This window comes from Ascaphus truei, chromosome 6 (genome assembly GCF_040206685.1).
Source record: "Ascaphus truei isolate aAscTru1 chromosome 6, aAscTru1.hap1, whole genome shotgun sequence".
Lineage (NCBI taxonomy): Eukaryota > Metazoa > Chordata > Amphibia > Anura > Ascaphidae > Ascaphus > Ascaphus truei.
This window is the reverse complement of record NC_134488.1, coordinates 102,203,306-102,209,588: the sequence shown is the minus strand read 5'-3', so window position 1 is coordinate 102,209,588 and position 6,283 is coordinate 102,203,306.

Here is a 6,283-nt window from a genome sequence, read left to right as displayed (position 1 = left end):
TCTGTCCCCGGGCAAACCCTCCACGACGACAGGAAGAAATGTTTCCCTCATCTGCTCCTCCAATGGTGTTAAGATTAGAGCTTGTGCTGGCGGCCCACCTCCAGTGCCAGAAGCATGCATCCGTTGTGTTTGTATTTTTTTCTTTAAGTTTGCCCTGATATCATCGAATCTCTTCCGACAATTCGGCCGGTCCCTGACATGATTCCCACACGCAGACACAGCCAAGGTTATTTGATCCCACATTTTTTTTTTGGATGCTGAACTTTTCCGCCTTTGAAATACATACAAAATATATGACGTTAATTATTATTATAAAAACGATCAGTTTCCTAAACTGCTACCTGTTCCAAGAGATACCAAACATGCTGCTTTAGGTGTAATATGTATACCACATGAGCATTTACGTGTAAACATACAAATGTAAGGAAGCTTGCATGAATATTGTATGAACTTTGCCAAAATTTTTAGACTGATTGTTATGGTCGTTCTAAAGCATGAAGGAATATGTGTGTAACAATTAAGTTTAATTGATAGATATTATAGAATAATATTTTGATATTAAGACATCTCACATGTCCTAGGATAACATGTCTTTGAAGAATCAATGCAAAGATAGACTTACCTAGTAAATGCCCATACAGACAGTCATAGTGCTCCAGAATCCCTGTGACAAGAACTCTGTTTTCCTCTTCATTGAACCGAGGATTATGTGGCCGCTCCAGACGTTTCTTCTGAATACGTGCAGGCCCAGAGCTTGGCTGCTGCTGACTGGACTCTCCTTCTTCCAATGGAAGAGACTCCAAAAGCGGGCCACCAGCAACCACCCCACCACCAGACGCACCAGCAGCAGACACCCCACCAGCACCAGCAACACAGCCACCAGCAGCACTCACACTCACAGCAACACCATTCGCACTCGCAGCAACAGCACTCCCCTAAATCCTACATTCACTCAGACGCGTACTCACACGACTACAAGTACCACTCACACCAGCATCACTCTTCCCACACCTTGCGGCCATACCTCTAGCACTCACAAAGAACAGAAAAGAAATTTAAAGACAATCGCACTGAACACTTACAAAGTGAAAACAATACAAAGATGTAAACAAAACAACATAGGACAAACCTCTCACAATATACCACAACTGTCTCAGTCAATATGAAATATGTAAATCGGCCAGCTCTGTGTGTCTCTCTCTCTCCCAACAACACAGAGAATGAATAAAAATACACGCTGCCTGTAAATGGGCCGCTCAAGCCAAAACAAGCTTGCTTCGGCAGATTCAGAAAGAAGTTTCATTGGGGAACCTAACACCACCTCGCCATGGACGCCGATATACCTGTGTGTGATCGGCAAATCATTGGCAGAGTGGGAGCAAATGTTTTCGGCTTGATTCGGAAAAGATTCGGCACTTATTGCGTACAGAGAGGGAAAATCGGAAGAATCATGCCGATAAGGTACCCTTGGCGATTGAACTTTTTCGGCGTTTACTGCATAGAGCCCGTAGTCTGTAAAGTCCTACATTTGAATTATGAATTAGAATTCAACAAGAGATGTGTCCGATGTCATACGTGAATTCTCATATTCCAATCCATCACCTTTTTGGAAAAGATCTGATCAATTTTAGGCAATAACGTAAATTTAGATTCTGTTTATTTTTATCTTTCGGTTTTAAGAAACAGTCTGCATTTATTTTATATTGTATATTTCTTGTAATCTTTTTTTCTGTAACCTAAGAACTGTACTTTTTGTATATTAAAGCTAACCTTTAATGTTACACTTTGGGCTCTGATTGAACTGTTGAATGCTTTGTAGACAGTAATTACATTTTCGAACACATTTTGCTATAACAGATTTTTAATTGAATAGTTTTTCTTTAGTACAAAGGGACCAAAGACCCTAGCAAATATCGTTTTTGCGTTATCTTTGGTGGTGGAAGCACGTTAAAGATATATTGTAACCGAGTAAGGGTAAAAATGTATTCACTTGAAGTACCTTGCAAAGGAGAAAGGTGAGGCAGCAAGTTAGCGGTGTGTAAGCCGTGCTTACATATCTAAGTCACATGCTCACAAGTGCGCTATTAGTGACAGATGGTATATTGGGACGGATTGAGGGAAGATATTATTCATTTGAGGGACCCTGCGGGGAGAAGATTGAATCAGTTAGATAGCGGTGTGTATTACCCCTTGTCCCATATACAGGCCACGTGCTCACAGGTGTGCCGTACGTGACAGTCTGGTTATACCCACTCACCAGCTTCTTGTTACATAGCCAGTAACCAACCTCGCACTGATGAGACCCAAAAGATTCAACCAGCTGTTCTAGCACAGAACGGACCCATCATGACCATTTTTTTCCCCACAGACTTTGTTTGATTTCACTTTTTGTTGTACTCTGGCCTTTTGGCTAGAGGTACGTGTGAATTAAAAAAAAAGTAAACTCTGGACATTTTTTGTATGGTCAGGTGTGCACTGCACATTCACTATGGCACTTATGCACAGGCACTTATGGTTTTGCACAGTTGAGCACTTGTTTTGTCTGTTTCAGTATTTGGATATGCACTACTTTATGATCATCATCTACCCATGAGAGTAAAGACTATGGGTGATTAGGCCTTAGGGACGAAAGACAATTGATCTCGAACATTCTTGTCTGGCCTTCTGGCTGAAGAATTCTGGGAAGAGGTGTTTGAAACCCTGCAGGAGGAAGACACCAGAGTTCTGACATCGATGATCTGCTGGGCTTTCTGGCCAAAGATCAATGGAACTGAAAAAGGCCAGTCTGACTCTGGAAACACGGTCTTACAAAGTACAAGCACCTGAACGACTAACACTTTGTGGTTCAAGCACAAGAGAAGTACTCCACTTGGGGCTCAAAAAATAAAAAAGCTGTCTGAGTAGGTTTACAGGCTATGTCCTTTTTAACCCAGGCTGTGCTGAAACGCTGTGTAATACGGCAGGCATGTGCTTATAGGGGTCCATGTTAAATTGGATAAGAAGGGAAGAGTGCATCACTATGAGCTCATTTGCATGTCATTAACTAGAATCCCTGGCTGCACTGGAAGCACTGTTTGCTAAGCGATAATGGGGAAAGATAGAGTTGTAGACCTGTCTGAGACATGCAAATGCACCCACAAGTGGTATTTTTATTTACGGAATATTTTATACTAAACTCTTTTTACTCTATGTGGGCAGATACCTGTGAACTCATTTATTGAGCCAACACAACGTTTCGACCATAATGGTCTTTATCAAGTGACATGCCACTATGTCACTTGATAAAGACCATTACGGTCGAAACATTGTGTTGGCTCAAAAAATGAGTTTGGATATTCTAAATCCGTTGTGCCCTTTGTTCCTTCTATCATCTACCCAGGACTGATTACAGGCTTTCATACAAACATTGGAGTAACTGTATCAATTTTTTTGCTCATATTTTGAGGTGTGCAGCATTTTTCTTATTTGTCCAGATACCTGTGAACACGCTGTGAACATTATGCTAATTTAAATTAGCGGATTTCCCAAGTATCTCAGGTGTGTTCACAAGTAAAAAAAAAAAAAGTGTGGAGTACAAAGTGATTGTTCTCCAAAGAAAATTCACTTAAATGCACACTACCAATTATTAAAATGTAACTTTTAATGCTATATACTTAAAACATATATTACCGAAGGAATTGTTTAATAAAGAGTAAAAATAAATAAAGTAACATATGCACCAAGATCACCTCTCATGTATAAATACTCCAATATACAATTGAAATTGAAGTGTTGGAGGCTACAAAAGGTGCAAACAGCCAGGGTGAGCAAAAAAGCCCACCACTTTACTAGCTAGCCCAATGGAGTGGTAAATAAAGTTAGCAGCAGGGATGGAACACTATGTAACCTTAAATAGGTGGTGAATCCAGATAATTAGTACCAAAATACATGAAGAACCATTCCCTCACGGCTACACTATTGTTATATGTAGGGCTAAACTAGAGAAATGACTGACAGACACTGTTTTAAAACAGCCCCATAACGGGGGCTGATGACATCATCACGCGCCCAACGCACGTTTCTCTCCTATTACAGAGCTTCGTCAGGGACAATTTTGCAATGGAGGGGGAGCGGACGTTATTTATACACTAGCGTCGCTATAGAAACGTTGCAAGCACTCCACTCTTGCGCATCCGCAGAGAAGCGCATGCGCGACTGCTGAGACACACCGTAAAATACCTTTATCGCTATTGGGTAAAGTCCTATATTAACCGCGCTTGGTTGCCTTGGGACATACTAACCACATTCTAATCCGCAAAGAAAGAAGCAGAACGGATATTGGAAAGCTACTGAGCATGCGCAAGGTGATATACTTCACACTCAATAGCATTACATTGCGCATGCGCATACTCTGCCCTGATTGCCATTACGCATGCGTGAGCTGATAGACTCATCGGCTAACAGCAGTGATATAATGCTGTGCGTGCTTGAGGTAATGACAGAAAAAAGGCTTGCCTAAAGCACATTGCGCATGTGTACACAAAGATATTCATTGATGTCTAATATTTGAGCATCCCAAAGGCAAAACTACAGGTTACCAGACAGGGTAATAGTGAAACCCAAACGTTTAAGGTCAGATGTGTACAGCAGTCAACCCTCAATTTGAAAAAAATGCAAAGATGTCACAAATCACAGTGAAAAAATAAAAATATAACAGATATGTAAGACACACAACCTATATGATCTCAATGGATGTCACAATGAATAGTGTTTGTATATTTATTACACATGTAAATAAACCCAATACAAAGGAGAAAATGGGTTTATAATTAGGTAATACAGTCACTAGTTTAAATAAAATAAATGTCAATAATGCAATATAGTTGCAAAGACCTGGCTGAGCCCTATCGTTTCTATGGCGACGCTAGTGTATAAATAACGTCCGCTCCCCCTCCATTGCAAAATTGTCCCTGACGAAGCTCCGTAATTTATTTATTTTATTTATTTATAAAATATTTTACCAGGAAGTAATACATTGAGAGTTACCTCTCGTTTTCAAGTATGTCCTGGGCACAGAGTAAAACAAATAATACATGGTTACAAGTACAGTTACATAAATGAACAGGGTATACATTATATACAAGACATTGGTTAAAATGTGAGGCAGCCTTAGATTTGAAAGAACTTAAACTGGTGGTGGATGTGAGAGTCTCTGGTAGGTTGTTCCAGTTTTGGGGTGTGCGGAAGGAGAAGGAGGAACGTCCGGATACTTTGTTGAGCCTTGGGACCATGAATAGTCTTTTGGAGTCTGATCTCAGGTGATAAGTGCTGCATGTGGTAGGGGTGAGAAGCTTGTTCAGGTAGCTGGGTAGCTTGCCCATGAAGAATTTAAAGGCAAGACAGGAAAGGTGAACTTTGCGCCTAGACTCTAGTGTTGACCAATCTAGTTCTTTGAGCATTTCGCAGTGATGTGTGTTGTAGTTGCATTGGAGAACAAAACGACAAATTGAATTGTAGAGGGTGTCAAGTTTGCTAAGGTGGGTTTGAGGAGCCGAGCCATATACTATGTCTCCATAGTCAATACTTGGCATTAGCATCTGCTGTGCAATACGCTTTCTGACCAGGAGACTTAGGGAGGATTGGTTCCTGTAAAGTACCCCTAGTTTGGCATAGGTCTTGGTTGTCAGGGTATCAATGTGCATCCCGACTGTTAAGTGGGAGTCAAACCATAAGCCCAGGTATTTAAAACTAGTGACAGGTGTTAGGGTGGTGTTAGCGTTGGTTCTAATCAGTAGCTCAGTCACTGGAAGCTTTACAAATTTAGTCTTGGTCCCAAATACCATTGTTACAGTCTTGTCAGTGTTTAAAAAACGTTTGTTTTGGGAAATCCAGTTTTCGAGTCTCAAAAAGTCAGACTGAAGTATGTGTTGAAGGTCAGAGAGGCTATGGCTGTGTGCATATAGGATTGTGTCATCTGCATACATGTGTATTGAGGCTTCCTTACAAGCTGTGGGAAGATCATTAATGAACACTGAGAAGAGTAGGGGCCCCAGAACAGAGCCTTGCGGGACACCACAGGTGATATCCAGGGGGTTGGAGTTAGAGCCTGAGATGGACACATGTTGGGATCTTCCTGATAGGTAGGACTGAAACCAGTTTAAAGCATGTTTCCCTATTCCAGAGCTCTGGAGTTTGTTAAGCAGGATAGCATGATCAACTGTGTCAAAAGCCTTTGCAAAATCTAGGAATACTGCACCAGTGAGTTGTCCCCGTTCTATTCCACACTGGATTTCATTGCAAACTT